We start from the raw sequence: 23542 nt of genomic DNA, 5'->3' as shown, positions 1-23542 counted from the left end.
ACCCGCCCAAGTTCCCCTTGCACTGGTCAGGCTCACTCGCTGCGCTTGCTACATACAGTGTGAGAGCTAGTCTGACAAAGGGCTGCTTTTGGTTCCCAGTCCAGCCCTGATGCTGTGCTTTCAATACTGTTAGATCTTTGTAATCTGAGGCACAATCTTATCAGGTAGATAAATCACCATTTTGTGAAATTGTGGAGTCAATCTGCATTCATCCAACTCCCCCATGTCCCAATAAAAGAAAAGTCACCGCTTTCTTATGAAAACAAACATTTTTTTATATTTAATAACTACATACTTAAGCAAACTGCTCAATAAGCAAGGGCCATTGTCATTAAAAGTAAATTAACCCCCTGCTACAATTGTACCCCCTTGGGTATTTCATGTATGAGAGTGGATTTTCCAGTTGTAGCACCTCTCTTTACCAGTTGCCTGTCATGTACTTTGAGATTCTCTGGCAAATCCAAACTTTCCACATTTCTGCTCCATGTATACGGTAGTTTACAGTCATGATAGTTTCTGCCTACCCAAAATTAATAGGAACACTTCTAAGCTTAACGTTTGTGGCCCTAGTCTGTCTGTTGGCCTGCAGATGTCATCAGATGGAGGTTCAGGTGGTGGACTCATGTCATGAAGAACCAGCATAAAGGCCTTCTCTGGAGAAAAGTGCCCCTCTTCCTCGGGCTACAGCCAGCTAGAGTTGCTTGCTAAGCTTCCGCACCTGTCTCTCCCGGGCCTCAAAGGCCAGCTTGATGTCCATCAACTCATTTATAGACTTCTTCATCTCGGTCATATCATGTTCGGACTGCTGGTACTTCTGGGACAGGTCACGGTTCTCCCTCTGCAGCTCCTCAATGATCAGCTTGACATCCTCGTTCTGCCGCCTGCAACGGTTTTTCAGCTGATCCACCTCGGCCAACAGCATCTCCACTGTCTTCACCACAGACTCAATCTGCTCCCTCGACATGGCTGGGTGGTGGAAGAGAAGACAATTAATGTTAATGTTTTTGTTGCCCCCTCCACCCCCAACCCGGCATGGCAATGAGATAGCATCCATCAATACAAGGACATGTGCAGCATAAAGAGAGTATGGTGGCACACAATAAGCAATAATAAATAAGACCGTGGCAGTAGCAGTCCTGGTTCCGTCAAGCGCGAAGCACAGAGCAACTTGCAAGTAAACATGGCATCACTGATCAGGGTGGTTTAGCACATAAACAGTCAATGGGGCCCAAAAATCTTTAGGTCGGGAAGCCTCAGGTATTTCCTCAGCATGAGCTTCCAACTGATCCCTACAATAGAGTATATCATGCATCCATTTCTTAACAGTGGGAACAGATTTAGCACCCCAATTCAATGCCACAGCTCTTTTGCCAGCAAAGTTGAGACTGCGACCAAGCGCCGGTTGCACGGCTTAAGGCTCCCAACTCTGCCTAGGAGGCACACCTCCGGAACGCAATGCACAGGCTCCATAATAACATCTGTTAACACCTTCACCACCTTAGTCCAGAACGCATACACGCCAGCACATGCCCATGCCAAATGGAGAAAGTCAGCATCAGCTTGCCCGTACCGTACACATGCAGCACTTTCACGCAATCCAACCTTACACGACTGCAAAGGGGTATAGTACAATTGGCGCAGAAACTTAAAGTGAATCATACGGAGATTGCAGTTTGATGTGAGGCGCCGGGTTAGAACGCAGCAGGCTTGTAACTGCTCGATCGTGAGTGCAGTACCCAGTACCGTATTCCACTCCAGGAATGAAGGGTGATCCGTGGGCTCATTTTCCCTCTGAGAGGCCTTATGTAGTCTAGTAATTAGGCCCCTCGTCGCGGCTACAGTCGGCACCGCCTGCAGCGCTCGCATTGTCCTGGGCTCAGCCGGAAAGGCCGGGTATATATCTCCAACTGCTTGCCGCACCCAGACGAATATGAACCTGAGCATAAAGCTGCCACGTCGATCTCCCTGTACACTTTGCTGGGTACGAAACTGCCTCTTTATATATAAATCTCCCATAGTAGTGATTCCCAACGCAGCCAGCTCTCGCAGCGCAAGCTTCTCCCGTGCAGCCGAAATGTCCGGATGCGCTGCGATAGTTAGCAACGGGGCATATAGATAGGGAAGTTGAGACCTCTTGGCTAGGGCCCTCCAGGCCCATGTCGTACAAAGAGCACAGTTTATTTCTGTTCTAGGGTCACCCTTGCCCCCAGAGAGAGTGGCGACCGAGAGAGGTAAAGGGAGTACAGCATCCGCCTCTATTGCAGTATGAGGTTGAAACCGCCGTGGGAAGTGCCAATAATGCGCAAACTGCGCTTGTGCGCAAAGATAATAAACCCGTAAATCCGGAGTCTCGAAGCCGCAACGGTCAAAGGGCTGCACCAAAACATCCCAACTGCATCTGGGTTTCTTACCACCCCATACAAAAGTTAGTAATGCAGATTGGAGAGCACGGAACAATGTAATATTTAGTCTGATAGGGATATTAACAAAAAGATAGAGCAGTTTGGGTAAAATAGTCATTTTAATAACTGCGATGCGATCCACCAACGAGAGAGGCAAATGCATCCACCGCTCCGTCTGCTCAGTAATCCGCGTTAGCGTCTGACCATAATTCTCAGTGATCTCCAGATCCCTGTGCAACCATATCCCTAGGTACTTCAGGGGATCCTGAGTCCACGCCAGTGGGAACTCAGTCTCCACTTCTAGGGTTCCAGCAGTGAGCGGAAACATATTAGATTTCATGCAATTTATTCCCAGACCGAAGACCTCTCACATTTAACGTATTCCCGAAGCAATGCCGGGAGGTAGGTGGCAGGCTCCCTGATGTACAACAGCATAATGTCTGCGTAAAGGGAAACCACCAATGGCCGCTGACGACAACGCAGGACAGCCGCTTAATGACACTGCCGGAGCTTACAATCCAACGGCTCCAGCGCAAAGAGCATTGGTGACAGGGGGCATCCCTGACGCGTTCCACGCTCTATGGGGAAGGAGGAGGAGATCCACCCATTGACTCGCACCCGTGCCAGCGGTTCCGTATACAGCACCCGTATCCATTGTAGAAAGAACGGGGGGAGTCCCATCCTTGTAAAAACGGTAAACATTTAGTCCCACTTAATAGAATCAAATGCCTTTGCTGGGTCCAGTAACGCAGCAACTGCCTGGAAGCCGGCGTCAAAGTAATGAGGTGTGGAAAATAGCGTACGCAAATTGTGCGCAGTGAACCTGGCTGACACAAAACCCGATTGATACGGCAGCACCAGAAGAGGAATAAGTGGCTGCATCCTAGTAGCTATCATTTTTGCCAGTATCTTGGCGTCTATATTAATTATAGAAAGAGGACGATATGATTTGCAGTGATTAGCAGATTTATCAGGCTTCAAGAGTGTCACCAGCAATGCCTCTTTGAGAGTACGCGGGAGATGTCCTTTATCGTAAGCTTCTGCATACATCTCCAGCAGCCATGGGGCCAACTCATCTACGTAAGCTTTATAAAACTCACTTGGGAGTCCGTCAAGCCCAGCAGCCTTACACGTGGGAAGAGACATTATGGCTAATTTTACGTCTTCAACGTCAAAGGGCTGGGTGATGTATTCCCTATGCCCTTGGGACAACCACCCCAGCGCAACATCATCAAGATAATTGTGTATCTCTGTTGGAGGCACAATACAGAGTTGTATAGTATTTCACAATAACATCGCTGATTTCAGCATCTCAGTAAAGAAGCCTCACTTCGCGGCGCCGAAAGTTTCTGGGCCAGAGATCTGCCAGGGCGACCCCCTTCCCCATAATAACAAGCTATGCAACGTCTCGATCTGTGCAACAATTCTTGATCCACGGTACTGTTGTGCTCCGTAACAAGATCTCGTATTGCTGCCAGCGTGCTGGAGGAGGGAGAGTGATCATACTCACGCTCCAACTGAGATATTTCTGCAGCAAGCCTACTTATTCTACGCCTAATATCTCGCAACACTCCAGCCTGTGCTCCTATACATGTGCCCCTTATCGTTATTTTAAATGCTTCCCAGAGGACTCCCGCACTCTCTACTGAGCCACTGTTTTCCCTAAAGAAAGTTCGGATCGCCTCCCCAATAGTTTGTTTGAACACAGGGTCAGCTAGGGAAGATAAATGAGGGAGGGTAGTGGTGTTCCTAAGAAGGAAAAGACCTGCACATCAAAATACACACAAGTATATGCAAATAAGTCAATGGCGTCAAACAGTGGATTGTATAATCATAGTAAACTTGGGTGCTTAACTAGCTACAGGCACTCACTACCCGAAAGTGCCTATAAGGCAGATGTGAAGTCTGCCTATGTAACATGCAAGATAGAGCTATTACAGCACAACCATAAACAGTGTATAAAAGGTCCAACTGAATAACCAATAATAAACACATGCGTTATTCAGAAAAAGAAACAGATATGTATATATATCCAAAGATCATCTGTGGAAATCTTCTGTTCAGACAGTATGAGATGAAAGGTCCATGTTGTTTTTGATGAAAAATATTCTTTTATTCGATAGCTGAATCAAAATCCAAAAACGAAAACAGCCCAACACAATTGTCTCAGCATTATCCAATGTTAATTTAGACAAATTAATGATCGACACGTCCTCTTCAATGTTGGTTATAGAACTATTAACAAACGATTCACTGGTGATCATGGAGAGTCTGTTATCACCACTCAATTCCTCTGTATGCGTGATGCCGATCTTGTAATTCTTTTGCTGTTTTCTAAGTCTGTTTTTGAGCCCCCCTCACCTGGTTCTCTTCTTCGTACTTGTTTTAGGTTGTTGAACCCCAACCTGGTTCCCTTCCTGTATCTCTCTAGTTCTGATAAAAAAGAAGATGTTCCTGGAGCAGTGTTTACATTACACAGTGATGTAGATGCTGTCTCACTTCTTACATCACTGATGTCACTGGCAGTACTAGAGAGATCGGACTCGCTTATTGTTATGTGGGTATCAGATCTCTTAACATCCAAATCTTTAATACCAGCTCTAGGCCTGTCCTCATCAAATTTCTTCGCAAATGTGAAGATACGACCATTTTTATAGTCGTTCTCATCCCTCTTCAATTTGCGTATTTTTTTTATCTCGAATATATGTTTGGTGTGCATTCAGTGCCTCTTTCAATATTTTAAAGTTTTTATCTGTTGCCTCAACTAGATTCAATTTCTTGATTTCCTCCTCAATCTGTTCTATTTCCTCTAATAGTTTCGCCCTCTTTCTTTCTGCATGTCGGATTAGTAAATCCATCATGCCAAAGGATGATGAGGATATCAGATTCTCCCACTCTAGAAGGAGATCTGGATCAAGATCCTCAAATGTTGGAAATATGATAACTCTTAAGCCTCTTGGTACCTGTTTTATCTCAGTGTTTTTCTTAAGGGTGGTGAGATCCCACCACCTGGAGAGTTCAGATTTGCGGAGTCTCTCCAATTAGACAAACAGTTGTTTCAAACCTTGAGGTTTAACCTCAGTTACAGGCTTTTTGGTGGACTGAATGCCTTGTTCACAGAAAATGTCATTAAATAGTTTGTCCCTTTCATCATCGAAGCCTGCCATAATGTAAAAAAGTGTATTGTGTAATGATCTCCAAATGAACTCTCATCTTGTCAGCTAGGGAAGATGGCTGCAGTCACCACGTGAAGGGTGGTCGCTCACATGTTGAAACCTGCAATTCAAGTAGAACAGGGGAATGGTCAGATAGCATTCTCGCCATGTGACCAACCGCCAGTGTCCAGGTACACACAGTGGCAGATACAATCCAGTAATCTAAGCGGGACCATTTCCCGTGGACAGAAGATATGAAGGTGCTTCCCCGCTTGCCTGGATGCTGAACGCACCACATATCGTGTAAATCACCAGCTTCCATAACCCCTAGTAACATCTCCGATGCCTGGTAATACTGCTGCCCAAACGATCAAGCTCTCCATCCAAGCATACATCAAAGTCGCCCCCCCCCCCCAAATAATCTCGGCTGAGGGAAACCCAGATATCCGGCGCCATACATCCGAGAAAAAAGAGGGATCGTCCACATTCGGACCGTATATATTCACCAATAACACACTCTTGTTACCCATTTGGCCATAGAGTATCGCCACCCGTCCCTGCTCATCTGTTTCAGTCCGCAGCACCGTAAATGGGACTCCTTTCTTAACCAGAATCATAACACCCCGTGAGTAGGTAGAGTAAGAAGACGCAATACGCACCCCAGCGCACCTAGCCCCAACACTGCATTCAGATGATTGAGTAAGATGTGTTTACTGAAGGAGTGCAACCTGCACGTCCATCCTATCGTGCAACCTGCACGTCCATCCTATCCAAGTATACCAACACTGCCCGCATTTTTTGGGGGGTATTCAGACCCCGCACATTCCAGGTCAAGCACTTCACCCTACTGCCCATATCACTTGTACCATAATACACTCCCTGAAAGAGAAAACAACTAATGTGCCCTGCAATCCAGCTTTTACTTGTTTGTGATGCATCTCAATAGCCCGTGTCATAGAAATAATTAGTGCTAATGCCACACCCAGACCCCCTGCTCCCCCACCCACTTCAGCTTCCCCAACATGCTAAAGCCATCCCAGTGTGAAACAACTTGCCCCGAACAAAGGAAACAAAAAACATATTTGTGGGGAACACCCATTATAGGGGGGTTGTCAGAGCGCTACTAACCTCCCGACTTGAAGGAGGCGGCTGAGCAGAGTTAGGGACTGTGCCCCAGTGTCAATAGAAGGTGCCCCAGTGTGCCAGTCGTTATACAGTATAACCTCTGTGAGAGGCACAGTTAGAGGACTTTACCCGTATTACATTGAGTACCATTGTGAGAGAAGAAACATATAAACTATAGTCCCAGCCAAGGACTACTGACTTCTACTAATGTTCTTCATCGCTGCGAACCGCACTGGGCTCCCTCCGGTTCTGCTTCAGTTGCTTTGCGTGTTCAAGGGCCACCTTGGGATTGGAAAAGATTTTGGAGTCACCTTCAGGGCCAATCCACAGCCTAGCAGGGTAGAGCATTGCATACGGGACTCCCTCCAATTGCAGAAATTTCTTCACGTTACCAAATTCTCTGCGAGCAGCTTGCACAGCAACTGTAAAGTCAGAGAAGAAGGCCAGAGCGTTACCTTGGTGGACAATAGAACCTTTATCTCTGGCCATCCTTAGTATGGCATCACGATTCCTGTAGTTCAGCGCCCTGACTATAATTGAGCGGAGGGGAGCCCCTGGGACCGGGCATGCTGCAAGGGAGCGATGTGCATGCTCCATGATGAACATGGTGGACAGCTGCTCTGTGCCAAAGATACCTTTTATGAGATTCTCTATAAAGGTCTCCATTTTACCAAAGTTGGTGGATTCCAACAGCCCCGTAAGGCGTATATTATTGCGCCGGGACCGCGCTTCCAAGTCCTCATTCTTGGCCTGAATGAGGGCCAGGACCTTTTCCATGTTCAGTGTTTTGCCCGCAACGTCACTCAGACGGTCCTCAGCTGCTGACACCCTTTGCTCCACCTCACCCATGCATGTGTTCTGTTTCTTTAGCTGAGCAGACATATGGTCCAGGCGGTGGTTTACCGCTGCCATGGTGCCCTCAATAGATTGCAGACTTCACTGCATGGCTAGCAATGTGGCCTCGAGCGTGGGGGGTGTGTCGCCAAGGGCATCCGCTTCAGAGTCAGAAGCTGCTTTTTGTGTTGTCTTCGTGGATTTTCGCGCCTCAAAGGTCAGACGCGGCTGCGATTTGTCCGTTCTCCCCATTTTCCAATCACTATAGTGCAAGCCGCCCAAACAGTAAGGTGAAGTGCCTACTCGTGCTGCAAATGGACTCCCAAAAACTGAACCTGCAAGCTAGAGTAAATAGGCACTCACACAAAATCAGGTCCCAGGTATGGGCAGTAGTTTCCACGCAGGCCCCCAGCAGGGCCGCACCCAGTTCTGCGTTTAACAAGAGCTGAAGGGGGAAGAGATCTCACTAGGCCACACGTTCCCCAACGGCAAAAAAAGTGTCCGATCGGCCAGGTACAGCGATACACCACTTCACGGCAGTCAAGCGTCAGGGCTGGAGCAGGACATAAGGAGTCTGACATGTACCGTCCCAGTGTGTGGCCAGTGCAGAGGAGAGCCAAACAATCTCAAACAGCGGGTGGCCCCCCAGGAGCAATAACACCAGTGAGGGACCCACACCAATATGCTCGCTAGTGTTCCAGGGCTGGCAGGCGGGTTCCCGGTTGTGGGCGCAGCTATATTCCAATCAGTGCAAATGCATGTGTGTAACGGCTCAGAGCACCGCTGCCGCAGAGTAACATCCACCAGGCCCCACGTCACCACCGCCATCACTCTCACAAGTCTAGTAGCCACGGTCACTTCGCCACTATGGCCGGAACTGGGTCACAGTTCTCCGACACTACCAAGCTACAGTATAATGGGGAGAATGTGGCATCAGAAGGTGATGCCCCCAGGCTCAATCAGGCTGCCGCATACAGGTCTCCAGTGCTCCTCGTGCCCGTCCCTCTCTCCCCTCCAAGCGCTCACCACAGCTTGCAGAGCCGGACCTCCTCCCCTGGGCCCACACCCACCTCCGTAGCCGCGAGCCCGGTCAGGCCAAGCCCCACTCACCGCGGTCGGCACCCGGAGGTCTCGATCGGCGACGGGATAGGAAGTCCAGTGCAGGCCTCCACTGCCTCTCCTCACGCCACAGAACACCAGTCTGGCACACAGCGCTCAGGCGGCAACTTCTCCCTCGGTTGGCGCTGCTAGTGGCACTCCGCTCCAGCGTCGACTACCCCACAGTGCCTGCGATCGTCCAGATGTCAGGAATTGGCACTCGCCCACAGCCAGTACTGCCGGTGCTCACTCAGGGCCGCACAGCAGGTGCCATCTTGTCCTCGTGCACACACACTTCAGCCGGGAACTTCAGCTCAGCGGGACCGCCCCACAGCACCAAAGTTTCCCCACTAAGGCAGGAGGGTGTTAGCACGCAGTCCCCGTGCAAGAGGGACGCAGATGGCACGATTTGGTGGTGGATAATGATCGGATGTTAGCTCAGCCGGGCAGAGCTACACTAGCGTGCGGCCATCTTGCTGTGTGCCCTCTAGCGCCCCAATGGCAGTTCTTAATATAGGATATTATCGACCTATGAGACATCTTGTTTACAATTAGTCCATACAATGTGTGACTCTACTGTTCTCCATGGTAGGAACCAATGCATAGGTCAGGCCTCACTTCTCCCTGCCCTTCACACTTGGACATTAACTGAGCCATATCTATACAAGGCCTCTGTGTATGGGGATAAGTCACTTACTCTCTACGGGGGCCTCTCATACATTTTGGCTCGCAAGATCAGCAGAACTGAATCCCATTCTGTAACACCTGCTCAGCGCCCCTCTTTCTACCCTGAATGTGTAGGGGGTGTAGCCTCTATCCATCTCCTGCAGATTTCTGTCTTAGCCAGCAGAATTGCATAGAATAGGAACCCCCTGGCAGGGCCTGTAACTTTGCTGGCTATGCCAAAGATGATCAGGGCGAGAGGAATTTGGACTGGGGATTCCAAGATATCAGCTACATTTGCCCCTACTTTCCCCCAATATTCTGTAATCACTAGGCAATCTTTAAACATATTTATGTCTGAGGCATTTACTAGGTCACACTTCTTGCAGCTGACTGGAGGGCACTTCGCTATTTTAGACAGTCTTGAAGGAGATAAATAGGCCCTGTGGGTCGCGAAATAGTGATTCTTCCTAAGCCAGGCTGGTTTTACAGTTACAAACAAGGTGTTAAAAGAAGTTTGCCACAGGTCTTCCCAGTGTTCATCTGGCATAGAAGCTCCCTACAGTTCTTCTGCTAATTTCAAATCTCCATCAATGGCTTCCTCTATGGACCAGTAAAAGAAAGAAACTCTTTGCTCCCCACCGGCCTCAATACTAGTTGCTCCTCCAGAGTGTTCCCTATGCCTATGGGTTTTTTAAGATTCTAGGATCAACTCTGCAGCTGTAAATACTTAAACCTAGACATGCCCTCCTCTAGCCTATTATGAAATGGTGACCATGACAGAAGTAAACCGTTGGAAGTCAAACCTCCCCACACCTTAAACCCTGCTATTCTAAGTGGTGTAGCTAATTTGTCTTTCAGACAGTCTGGAGCCCCTGGAGAGTCCCGCAAAGGAGCTAAACTTGAAAAGTAATTTAGGCCAGTGCATTGCTTAATTCTAGCCCAAGTTCGTGCCATCCCCAGGAGAACTTTCAGCCTGATCTTCTTGAAAAAAAATGTGATCGCCATATTTAAAAAGCAACCCCTCGAGCGACAGCCCCATTCCTTTTAGCATAGCGGAGAACATGATCCCCTGAGTGATCTGAGGATTTCAACAGCATCCTTGAGTGTGATAACTAAAAAGCCCAGGCATAGTACTGAAGATCAGGAAGTGTAAGGCCCCCTTTCTCCCTCCTACGGCTTAGCTTCTTCCATGCTATCCTTGTGGCCTTGTACGCCCATACAAATGAATTGATTGCTTGCTGTAGTTTGTCAGCCGCCTGTTTTTCAAAATGTAAAGGAATGGTGTTAAAGAAAAATGGAATTTTCTGTAATATAACCCTTTTGATCAAATTGATACTACCCAACATGGTCAATGGGAGATGGGCCCAAGATTTCATATGTTTCTGGAATTCCCTAGAGACGTTTGCAAGGTTAGTCCCTGAGATCTTTTCTACATTCTTGACAATCCTGACCCCCAAATATCTTATGTCACTCTTGGTCTGATGCCGGGTCTCTGGCAGGTTCCACAACATGATTTCTGTTTTCCCTGCATTAACCTCATAGCCGGAAACCTGACCAAAATCTTGTGCCAACCTAATGACCTGAGGAAAGGACGCCTCCAGGTCAGATGAGAGGATCAAAACGTCGTCTGCATACAGGGCTACCTTCCTCTCCCACGCTCCAAACTTGAATGATGCAATACCCAACTCATCTCTCAGACGCTGAGCGAAAGGCTCGTTGTATAGGTCAAAGAGGAGCGGGGAGAGGGGCCAGCCATGTCTGGTTCCCCTGGTGATCTTAAAAGGGTTGGTCAATTTGCCATTAACTAGGAGTCTAGCCGAGGGATCACGATATATAAGCTGAATAGCTCGACAGAATTTCTCCCCAAAATTAAACTTTTCCATTACTGCCGAGAGATATATCCAATTGACCCTATCAAAGGCATTGGTGGCATCTAGTGTCATTGCTGCAAGAGGTAATGAGACGCTGGAAGCCAAGTCGATAGCACCGATAAAATCATAAGTAAGATCGAATAGATTCCTGCCTCTCACAAAACCCTTCAGATCGGGATGCAACAGTCTGCCCGCCACTGCTCCCACCCTGTCTGCCAGGATCCTTGTGAAGACCTCATAGTCAGTGTTTAAGAGAGAGATGGCTATATAAGACCCACAGTCCTGCTTTCAGAATCTATGAGATAGTAGCATCTCCACATGAAGCAGGAGGTCTGGCACCTTCAGATAGTATGTTATTAAAAAGTGCTGTCATAGTCGGGATTATTACCTTCCCCAGAGATCTATACAGTTCTGCTGGAAGCCCATCAGGCCCTGCAGCCTTTCCGCCCTTGCTGGCAGAGAAGGCCTTCCTGACCTCCTGCTGAGATGTATCCAACTACAGATTTTCTCGCTGGGAGGAGTTTAGGGAGGCAAGCGGGCTCCCGCTTAACCACTCCCTAGCACGAGTTCTATACACCACATTGTCTTCTTCATATAGCTCCTGAAAGAAAGCAAAAAAGGCTTCTCCAATGTCTTTATCAGTGGATACCGAGGTGGTGTTATCCTCACTGACAATTTGTTTTATCACATTTCGTGTCCTATCAGACTTGGCTTTCCATGCCAAGAGTTTGCTAGCCTCCTCTCCGTATTCAAAATGGGCAAGCTTACTGGCCTCCCATCTTTTTGTGATCCTCATCTGGATAATTGTGTCTAGCTGATCCTTCAGAGTCGCTAATTTCAACAGATGCTCTTGTCGCTTTGCAGGGGCGGTCTCCCTGTTCAAGCTCAGCTCTACTGCCTTCATCTCAGACTCCGGTGTGCGCCACGTCCTCCCTGTATTGTCTGTTCTTATACCATACCCTGCTTGTGACCGTACCTCTCAGAAAGGCCTTCCAAGAATCCCACACCACTGCGATCTCAGCCGAACCAATGTTCGTGCTGAAAAAGCACTCTGTTTCATGAGATAAGTACATAACTTCAAGTTCATCAAGAAGTAATAAACGATCAAACGTCCATACCCTTGATTGTACTTTCTCTACCAAAACTAAGTCCATCCATACAGCCGTGTGGTCCGACAAATAGCGAGTCAAATAGCCCATATCCTTGATTTTACCCCTGAGGTCATTCCTGACCAGAATGTAGTCAATCCTAGACTTTTGGCCATACTTGTTGTTATAAAAGGAGACACCTAATTGGGAACCCAACCTTTCTCTCCAAACGTCGCACAGTCCAGTCTGAGCCATCATCGTTTGGAGATACGTCCAAGACTTGGACAGTACATTCACTCTATTGCTTGGGAACTTGTCTAGCCGAGTATTTAAAACTATATTGAAGTCCCCAGCCATGATAATTGGGTCTGGAAATTCCAAACGATTTGAGAAGATAGTTTTCAGAGAGGAGGGGTCATCTTGGTTGGGGCCATAATAGCCCACTACCGCCAGCAGGAAACCTTGAATAGACAATTTGGTGATGGCCCACCTGCCACATGGGTCTACCAACTGATTTAATATACGAGCGTTAACTTGCTTTTTAATCAAAATAGCTACACCCCTGATGTTGGCACTCTGATTAGAACTGATAAGATGTTCCACCCATTTCAAATTTTTGAAAATTCCAAACAACTCCTCTTTTAAGAGATGGGTTTCCTGAAGGATAATGATCTGCGCCAGGGAGTCTTTTAGGTACAGCAATATTTTGTCCCTCCTAGATCTCACTCGCAGGCCATTAATGTTCCAGGATAAAAACTGGATAGTGCTCATGGAGGTTTAAACACCAAAACCTTGAGTGTACTAAGTTTCCAAGAGAATCGATCCCAGACCAAGCATGACAAAACCAAACTAAAGGGCAAATGAGCAATGTTTGTGTTTTTTAACCTACTGCTCTCCACCCCGTGCTCCCCTCTCACCCATACCACACCCCCTACCCCTAAGCCCCCTCTGGAGAACCCTACCCACATTTACCTGGACTTGTAGGCCAGATTCTGCCCACCGGGGCAACCTACTATGTCCCTACATATTCAAATGCTCCATCAAGGCGAGAAACTGAGACCCTAAAAAACCAATCTCCAATTCCCCACAAGTCTGCTTCTCTAAGTATAACCCACAATTTATATTAAACTAATAGACCAGTGTATCTTTCTTATCTCGCTGGTGTCTGATATCACAACTCACGGTCTCAGGTAAATTTAGACTCTCCCACAAGACCCCTGAGACCCCCAGGAAGCCTAATACAAATGACAAGGGGGGTACCCTATAGCTGATCTATTTTGTGACTTTGCCAAGGCTGTCCAAAAGCTCATCTGACTCTTGCACTGATTTTAAGTTATACATCTTGTTATTGTGCATGACTTTCAAGAGTGCAGGAAATTTTAGTTGAACCAACGCGCCAAGTTTCTTAAAGTCGTCCATTTTCCTGCCCAGCTCCCATTGTCTGTCTAAGGTAACACGGGCCAGGTCAGAATTAATTTCATAGGCAAAGTCTCTGGGTTTCTGCGACTTTTGCTTTAAAGCACAATTAAAGATCTTTTCCTTCAGGGAAAATGTGAGAACGTTTATAAGAATCGGCTTTGTCTGATTGGGATGTTTCTTAAAGGGATCTCTATGAATCCTCTGTATATCTTTCTTCAGGTCTTCCTTGGATTCTACAATCTGCACTGATTCTTTTATAAGAGTAACAATGAAGGACTTAAGGTCTTCCCCCTCCCTCCCTTCCGGAACGTTCAGGAGATGCAGATTATTTCTCCGGTAATTATTTTCTAGCATCTCGAGCCTGTCCCGGAGCATCACCTCCTCCCTCTTAAGCGTTGTTATATCTACTTTAACCGCTCCCAAGTCGTCCCTGAGTTCTCCGACTGAGTTTTCCAGAGCCATTGTCCTGGAGATAAGTAGGTCTATTTTCTTCTCGAGTGACTCACAGAAGAGCCTGATCTCCCCTTGATTTGCCTCCGAAACAGAAAAGCCCTTTCTAATATCTACTGAGAGGGTTGAGAAATGAGCCTCAAGAGATGCCACTGAGGACCCCCCAATTCCATGACCCTCAGGAGTTTTTCCCACCTCTGTGCTGCCACTAGCCGCCTTACTTCGGCCGGCTGGGATTTCCCCTCCCGGGAGAATACTGCTTTTATCTAAAGTCGTTGTTGGTGCCGGTCCCGGAGTTACAGGTCTATTTTCAGGTAAAGTTAGTGTAACAGGGAGGGGGGTACCAGCTGCCTCCATCCTCTCCAAGAAGGGCCTTAACTCCAAATTCCCTGCGGAACTATTTCTGAGGGCCTCCCCCTGTTTGACCACATCCAACACCAGTGGTTGAACTTTAAAGTAAGACCTCAAGGAAGGGGTAATCCTTACTTTCAGATCCAAAGGGTTACTTTTAGCTCTACCTCCTTTGATGCTCCTGCCTTTGATTTCGCAACGCTGAAAAGTGGAACCACTATTATCAATTGCCGTGTCAGGGTTGATGCTTCCCTTCCCCTGGGCTACACTATTGTTTGTGGCAGATTTTCCCAATCAGATTTTCCCAGTCAGATTTCGGCTTTACCGACCCCTGCGCTGCCCCACACCGTTTATTGCCTCTCCTTACGCTTTTTAGGTCTCGGCTGCGAAGGCTGCGCTTGCGCAGTCTCGCTCTGAGATTTAATGACTTGGAGAAGAGGGGCTTGAGCCCGCCCCTCTTCTCCCCTGTTCTCCATTGGCTGGCCTCTTGAATGCTGGCCAGCCATTGGAGAAGAGGTCAGTCATTCACATTAGGCCCCGTTCTTTTCGGATCGGGAGGCGTGTTTTTTGCGAGAAGTCTCAGGGAGGAGACAACAGCAAAACACGCCCCGAATCCGAAAAGGATGCTGCCTTTCTCCGAGGCATTTCTGCTCTGCCTCGGAGAAAGGCGGTGGTGTCTCCCGGTGCTGTTGCTGGGGTTTTCTGCCAGGTTCCAGAGCAATTGTTCGCGCTTGTTTGTCCAAAATGCGCCATCTTTTGATATTTATTTATACATGCTTTAGCTTATTTGCGGCGTACGAGTAGTTTATCTACTTCAATCGGCTCTTTAGGGTTGGATAAATTCTCTCGACGCCATGTTAAAGTCAGGACACGGCCATAGCGGCATAACGTACAAGCGGTGATAAGTCATACGGCCTTGAGATTGTGCCTGATTCGACAATGGCTACCATGCAACGCACATTTATAATGTTTTCCCTAGCCAAACACTGACGTACAGGGGTGCTGTATTTGTTATTTATATTGTATAGCCTCCCAATGTTATGATACAACACTACAAACTGTATCCGAAAGGCAAAATGTGCCTGCAAGATAACACATCCGTATGTTCAAGAACCGATTCTTCGCTGCGAACACTATCTCTTGCGCAGTTAACGTTCATAAACCGCTACCACTGGGATTGCGCCACCTCTGCCTTGAGTGGGATCGCGCCACCTCTGCCTTGAGGGCTCCTTTCCCAATCCATGATGGCGACCGGAAGTTAGTGGCGAGAAGTTGTTTGCACCAGGGTGCCCGGCGCGTTCCAGGAGAGGGGAAGGTGTGGGAGGGGCAGGCGCGAGACGGCGCGTGCCGTGCCTGGAGAGGGTGCGCGTGCCGTGCCTGGAGAGGAGCGGGGCGCGCGAGACGGGGGACATGCACTTCTCCATACCAGAGACCAAGACCCGCAGCGGGGAGGGCGGGTCCTCCTACGTGGTGAGTGATTGGGTCCCTGAGGGTGCCCTGTGCCTCTCACCCCCTCTTCTTTACTCTGTTCCCGTCCTCACTGTGCCCTTCTCACCCGACCCATCTCTGGCTGTCCCGCTGTCTGTGGATGTTGTCACAATCGCCTCCTGTGGCCAGCTGGCGGTCCTCTTTTTTTTTTTTATTATCCTGCATCTCTCGTGCCTGTCAGGCCTCTTCTTACTCCGTCCCCCATCATGCCGGTACATTAGCATCCTCCTGTCTGTACCCTCATCAGAGACAGTCTCCCTCTCTTCCCCGCTGAGTGTACCCTTATCCTCCACCTCCCGGTACCCACTCAATGCCTCTCCTTTACCCGGTTGCATTTATTTGCAAGGGCCCCCATTTGCCCTGGTTGCACTTCTTCTACTGCCTGTGCCACCCCTTCCCTTTAAATACTGTAAATATCTCTATAGCCCCGTTGCTGGGGGGAGGGCTGTGCTGTTAATGCCGCCCTGGCCTTTGCACCATCCCCTTACACCTCTGTTACAAGTATAGCACTCTCCTACCTGCCTTTAGGACCTTCCTACCCACCACCTCGCACTACCCTGCTTTGTCCCTTACTCACTATTTGGCCTGTCCCACTTTTCTGCTTCCTGACTCTCTGATTTGCACCACCTTACCCATCGTTTTTCTGCTGTCCCCTCCTGCCTGTCCGATCCCCACAACCCGCATTGCTTCGTGTCCTCCTGTCTAACACCCCTACGGTGCTGCTCCTTGTACCACCCTCACTCTTGTCTATACAGCCCTCCTTTCCATATCACCCTGCTTCTGTGTCCCTCTGCATCCATCATCTCTGTACTGTTCACCTTCCTGCCTATACTACCACCCTCAGCTTCCTGTAGTACCCTCCTGACGGTCTATACCACCTTCCGTGCCCATTGCACTCTGCTCGCACTGCCAGCCACACTCCAGCACCACCACCCTCCTTCCAGCACCACCACCCTCTTTCCAGTCTGTGCCATTTATATTCTCTTTCTTTACCACCCTCCTCGCTGTACCTCCACCTCATAGTGCTTATGCCAGCCTTCATTCCTACTGGAAACCCCTGTCTCTTACTTGTGCCACCCTTCATTCGCACTATATGCCTGTCTGTTTCGTGTGCCAGAATTCTTGGCCATATAACCTTGCTCTTCCTTGTCTGCTCCACCCTGCAACCTTTCATTCTACCCAACCAGCTGTCATTCCCTTTGTGACCTTACACCCACCCCATGTACCAATTTTCATCACTCGACCGCCCTATTCGCTACACCACTGCCACCCTCTGACATGACCCCCTTTAGCCCCTCCTCCCTTTTCCGGATGTTCACAATGTTTGCATTTGCTTGCATCCTCACGGTGTGACACCTGCGCCCACCCGCCAGTTCACCCTCTGCAGGGAGACCCATCTCTTCCAAAGTGCAGCACTGATGACGATAATTAACCTTCATTTCGAAGGACGGAGTTGTGTGACGTCGCCTTGTTCAAAACATATCTAGCTATAAGTGCGAGTGACGAAATCGCAGTTTCTCTTTGGAATATATGCATACTTCGTGAGCCCCTGGCTCCTTTAGGTGGAGTTTTGCCTTTAGATGCAGTTTTGCGGTGGCCCCAGCCGCTGAAAAATGTGGGACTTGTGGGTTAGGGAAGTTGCAGAGTGATTCATATGGCCTGCTCGTGTGTTCTTGAATGAATCTTTGTCCCAGTCCCTTGCTCTCCCCCGTTTTATTTTTTAATGTATGTGTGTTGTGCAAAGGTTCCATAAAATTGCTACATAAACTGTTTTCATGTATTCCAATCTTGACTAAGGAAAAAACCTCCCAATTACTGGGTTTTGCAACAGTGAATGTGTGTAAGCTCTGTTGGTGCTTGCATTAGTCACAGAAAGTTATTTTTGTCTTCTGAACTAAGTGAGCAAGTCATCTGGATGCCTCGGGGTATGATTTTTTTTTCTCCAAATGATTTAACATGTTCAGAAGGTCGGAAAGATTACTTAGCTCGTTTTGAGCGTGCTGTAGAAATGTTTTGGCCTTTTTAGTTTTCTGGTCCCTCGCTTAATTTATAAATCCCTGCTAACACTTTCTTTAGTGGGGAATGGTGGTCACTGAAATGAGGATCAGTGGAAGGCATTAACATCTTTTATGCGTGTTTATGGTGTGATGACAGAAAGCTCCTGGCCTAAAGCTGGGTGAAACCACAAGGCAGGCGGCCAAGTGCTTTGTATGTATTATAAGTTTAGTTGAGGACAGTTAAGCAGGTTTATTTTTTAAAAAGGCGAAATGTTCATTGAAAATGTGAGCAAAATAGTGAGCCATTTGAATTTTTTATTTTGTGTGTTGTGTAAAACAAGAGCTAATTACTGGATATATAGTTAATCATTTCAGAAAAGAAACCAATGCTTTACTGAAAACTAATTCTGTATTCAGAAGGGAGCCATTAATAAAGGTCTTCTCTGCAGTATGCAGCCAACAAACAGCGCTTATCGGATTGAGAATATTCAGGCTTTGTTTCTTTCGTGATTAGAACTGTATTAAGCAATGGCCCATTGCAAAACATAAAAGCATATTTCACAGGGCACTGTGTAACATTTTAAATACATCACTGCGGCTTGTGAACAAGTTTTCATATTTCATTTGACATATTGGCTTTTTACACCACTGCATTTTGTGTAAAAAGTTTCCAAATCCCGAGCTACTATTGAAGATTATTAGTGTAGTAATAGTGACCTCATGAGGCACGATTACATTAGTGGCCCCCCCATGCATTATTAACAGCAGTGGTCACCCCAGATTATCAGACAAGACTGCCGGCTGTAATGTAAAAAGGCCTTATGAATTTGGAATGCCCCTGCATGGGTAATAGATACTTCCCTGGCACCCAGGTGATCATATTAGCAATACGTCTTTCCCACTCCGCATGATTTATCAGCATTTAAAATATTTTTCTCTAAACATTAGGCTCTGAACTTATGAGTCATGCAAATGCACACATTTGTGTCTCAAATTCATGTTTCGGTTTTGATATACATATCTTAATTCAGCCAAGCAAAAGCCTCTAATTTACTATGCCGGGCTGAACACAGGAGAGCTACGTAGAGGCAGGTGGAGAGCTGCTCATTGGAGAAGCCTGCTTTAGAAAGAGACGGGCATTGGGTCAGGGGGAGACCAACAGCGGGGCGGGGGAGACCAACAGTGGGGCGAGGGAGAAACTCGCAGTGGGGAGCCGAGAAATCGCGTAGCGTTTCAATGCAGTACAACAACTCCCAAGCATCATCCCATCTGACGTTTTGCAGAATGGGAGCCTGGGGGGCAGCCGAGCACCGCGAGGTCTGCCTCCCGGGCAGATTGGGGGGGGAGGGGGGGGAGTGGCCGAACGGCCATTTTGAGGATATTGGGCTACATTTGGGGATAGCCCAAATGAAGCCCAAATACAGTCGAATAGCCCAAGGGGTATATAGGGAAATTGCGCGCCAGCCCAGTCACCATTTTAGACTTGGTGACCTGGTGGCTGGGCGTGCGCGAGTTAAAATTGTTCTAGGTTAGGCCTGTCAGGGTGTAGGAGACGGAGTTGTTGTAGGCGATGACGAGCGGCGATTTCCGTGTTCTGGAGGCGATTCGGCTGTTAAGCGAGGCGGGACGTATGGATTTATTGATTCAGGACGCGGACTGGACGAGGCGCCCCGCGAGGCGTGCGTCCGCGGGGGTGGCGGCCGCCGTCGCGGCGTGTTCGCCCCCGGGGAGATCGAGAAGAGGAGCGGTGAGTTTCCGGGGCAGCGCGGATGCCAGCAGCGCTGCCCCTGGTGCGGAGGTGTCGGCGGGGGTGGGGGCGGCGGGAGCAGAGGCGGCGAGGGGGCATGGGCGGGCGTCGAGCCGGGGGAGAGCGCGAGGACGCCCAATAGCGAGGGCTCGATCATATGAGAGCCGCTCCGCCGGCAGGGGAGCGGCCGTCGGCATGACAACGGGAGGGGCGCGGGGACGCTCTGAGGAGGGCCGGACCGAGCTGCGGGACATGGCGCGAGGTGCGCGGGGGTGGGGGGGGAGGCGGGGGACGGTAGAAGGGCGTGGGGAGGAGGCCGGCTGGGGACGTGTGGCGAAGGCGATATCACTGGGCAGCGATAAGGACAGAGGCGCTGCTCCGTCGGGGGGGAGGTGGCGGGGGCAGGCGGGGAGGCCTCGCAGAGCGGTGCGCGGAGAGCGCAGGGGCGGGCGGATCGGCCGGAGGCGGAGGAAGGGCTCGAATGGGGAATATTGCCGGCGGGAGTGTCAGGGGGTGGCGCAGAGCGGCGCCGCGCGGCCTCGCGGATGGGGGTCGGTGGGGTGGGGGTTGGGGGACAGGGTCTGCGGGGAGCGGGGGCGGGCGGGCGGGCGGGAGCGAACACTGCAGGGCGATGCAAGGACGGTACAGCAGGCAGTGGGGGGCGGCGCGGGGGGGAGGGGCACGGTGCACAGCGGGGGGGAGACTGCGCAGGGGCGGGAAGCGCCTGGGGAAGAGTGGGGGAGGGGTGGGGGGGTGTAGCGGGGGTGGAGTGGAGCAGGACGCAAGGGACAGGAGAGTGGCGTTACCTGGCGGCGGCAGGAGGAGCCAGACGGAGGCTATGGGAGGGGGAGCAGCAGGGGGGCACTCCCCGGCCCTGTTTGAATCGGAGGGTAGTGAGAGGGACTGGGACGGCCTGGACGTATTTGAGTCCTGGGCAGAGGGGTTGGGGGGGCGTCGGGGATTGTAGACGGGGGCGTCGAGGCGGGGGGGACGGAGTGGAAGGGGGAGGGGGCGCGGCGGGGGGGGCGCGCGGTCATGGGGTGGGGGGGAGCGGGGAATGGGAGTGGAGTGACGGAGACGACGGTGAGGGGGGGGAAGAGGACGTGGTGGAGTTGAGCGCGGTGGGGCAGGCGTGGGTCGCGGGGACGTTGGGGGCAGGCAAGCGGGGATGGGATGGCAGGAAGATAGGAGGTAGGCCCAGCACACCAGACCATGCCTTTTCTTTGCAGGTAGCGGAGCGACAGCTGGACCATCGCGGGGTGCCGGACTTGGCAAGGCTGGGAGCGGCCTGGCGACGCCAAGGAGAAGGGAGGGTGGAGCCTGGGGCGGCGTACCCAGTACCGGCGAGGGATCCCGGCGCGGCTGGCACAAGTAGGCCCGAGACGGGCTCGCCAGCCCCAACACCCACGGGGTCGCAGCGCCCCGGGGGCCAGCGACGGAGGAGCACCGCTAGGGATGTTGTTTGTTTTCCTCAGCAGCAGGTGGCATGTCCAGCGGGGAGCGCTGGGGGTGCAGGACAGGAGGAATTAGATTATGATGAGGAGAGCATGGAGGAAGGGGAGCTGCGTGAGGTGGGGGACGGTAGGGACGGGGGGCCGAGTAATGTTGTGGATAGTTTCTTACAGGTGTCACGACGCCAGGCGCGGCCCACGGGTCGGACATCGCGGTGGGAAAGCATCTCGGCCCCCAGGTCTGGACGACGGGAAGAGCGGCGGACGGAGGACTTGGCGCCAGGTAATAAACATTTGCTCGGGCGCGCAAGGATGGTGTCAAGAGGTGTGGGGGGGGCGGGGGAGGAGGGGGGGATGGAGGTAGGCTGCGCAAGGGTGAGTACGTGGTGGATGTGGCAGTGGGCACGGAGGGCACAGGCCGGGACGCAGGGGTGACCAAGACGGGGGTGACGGACGACAAAGGGACAAGTGGGACGAAAGCGGAGGACACCAAGTTGGAGAGTAAGGAATTGAAGATTAAACGGTTACCATATATGGGGGTGACCAAGCCCTTGGGGGCACACTTCATGTTGGCAACGAAGGAGAGAATTTGGAAAGGGGAATACGTGGAGATGCTCAAACTCCTGCATAGGGAGGTCAGGGCGAAGGAGGGCTCTAAGGAGGAGGAGTTTGAGCTGGCCAAGAGGCCTAAAGTGCCCTTGACGATAGAAAACTGGACAGCGGCGTTTCTCATATATGCCAGCGTATACTGTGAAAAGTTCCCGGAGAGGTCAGTGGCCATGTTTAAATACATGGATGTCATCCGGAAGGCGCAAATCACTGGGGGCGGGTATGCCTGGGCTCAGTATGATGAGGAATTCCGGGTGCGCATGGCATGGGATAAAGAGGCTAAGTGGGGTGAGTTGGATACGGACTTGTGGCAGCATACCATGGGGCTGGCTGGGCAGGGAAGACTATTTTTACGGCCAGCGGGCTACCGCTCGTATACCAGCCCTTTCGAGGGGGTCCCACCCGAGGGGGGGTGGGGGGAGCCACCAAGGGGTCGACAGGGGAGAAGGGTGCCTGCTGGGATTATAACAAGGGACTCTGCACAAGGGAATATTGTAAGTTCAGGCACGAATGCTCCGGATGCGGCAAGCGGCATGCGTTGGTTAAATGCTGGGGCGCTCAGGGTCAGGCACATAGCAGTCAGCAGTGGCAGTCCGGAGCCCCTAAGGCTGGGACCCAGCAGCAGGCACAGCAAGCGGGGTGGGGGAGGGGGGCTAAGGGGCCTGGGCCAAAGGGCTCATACGCCGGTTAGGGTGGAGATGTTGGAAGAGGCTCTCAGGGGTTATCCGGACAGGGAGGCGGCGGAGCAGCTGCGAGTGGGGTTTCGGGAGGGGTTCAGATTGGGGTACGAGGGTCCGAGGGTCCGGAGATGGGCGGACAATTTGAGATCGGCGCGGGAGCACCCGCAGGTGGTACAGGCGAAACTGGACAAGGAAGTACAGGAGGGCCGCATGGCGGGCCCATTTCAGGATTAGCCGTTGCCCAAGTTGATTGTGTCACCCATTGGAGTGGTGCCCAAAAAGGAGGTGGGCCAGTTTCGCCTTATCCAACATTTGTCTTGGCCAGAAGGTGGGTCGGTCAATGACTTCATTGCGGAAGGGGCGGCCACTGTGTCATACTCATCTGTTGACGTGGCAATGTCACTGGTGGTGACCGCGGGCGCAACAGCGCAGATGGCAAAGTGCGACATAAAGTCAGCTTTCCGGTTGCTGCCGGTTCATCCAGATGACTGGGATCTGTTGGGCATACAATTCGGCGGTCACTGGTATGTGGACAAGGCATTGCCAATGGGCTGCTCCATGTCCTGCGCACTTTTTGAAGCTTTCAGCACGTTCCTACAATGATTGTTTACGGAACGGACGGGTCACCACGGTGTGACGCACTATTTGGACGACTTCTTTTTTGTCGGCACCTCAGACTGCGCGGACTGCCAGAAGGCTCTGGACAGCTTCCACGAGATCATGGGGGACATAGGCGTGCCATTGGCCCCAGAGAAAACGCAGGGTCCCAGTACGGCACTGGCTTTCCTAGGGATTGAACTGGACTCCGTCCGGATGGAGGCGCGCCTCCCGGCGGAGAAAAAGCAAAACATGTTGGAAATGCTGACCGGGGTGTTGGCACGCCAGAAGGTGACGGTTAGAGACATACAGGTGTTGCTGGGGCATCTCAATTTTGCCTGTAGAGTGGTCAGAGTAGGGCGGACGTTCTGTAGGCGACTGGGGAGAGCGTTGGAGGGGCAGAGACCACCACATCACCATGTGCGATTGTCGGCCGGAGTGAGGGAGGACTTAAGGATGTGGCAGTTTTTCTTGCACCAGTTTAACGGGGTGCCGCTGATGAGAGAGGTGGACA

The 23542-nt window shown here is 50.7% G+C and overlaps 1 long non-coding RNA gene across 1 annotated transcript in view; it reads right to left on the bottom strand.

Moving 5' to 3' along the window:
• Positions 1–257: 257 nt before the first annotated feature.
• LOC146798589 (uncharacterized) overlaps positions 258–23542 on the bottom strand; it is a 35095-nt gene continuing 11810 nt past the window's right edge. The window contains exon 2 of the long non-coding RNA XR_014969188.1: positions 258–966. This is a non-coding gene — a long non-coding RNA (uncharacterized LOC146798589). The remainder of the gene's footprint in view (positions 967–23542) is intronic.

Source organism: Triturus cristatus, chromosome 9, assembly GCF_964204655.1.
Source record: "Triturus cristatus chromosome 9, aTriCri1.1, whole genome shotgun sequence".
NCBI classification, from domain to species: Eukaryota; Metazoa; Chordata; class Amphibia; order Caudata; family Salamandridae; genus Triturus; species Triturus cristatus.
Note: the sequence above shows the minus strand (reverse complement) of the source record. Positions and strands in the feature narration are given on the sequence as shown.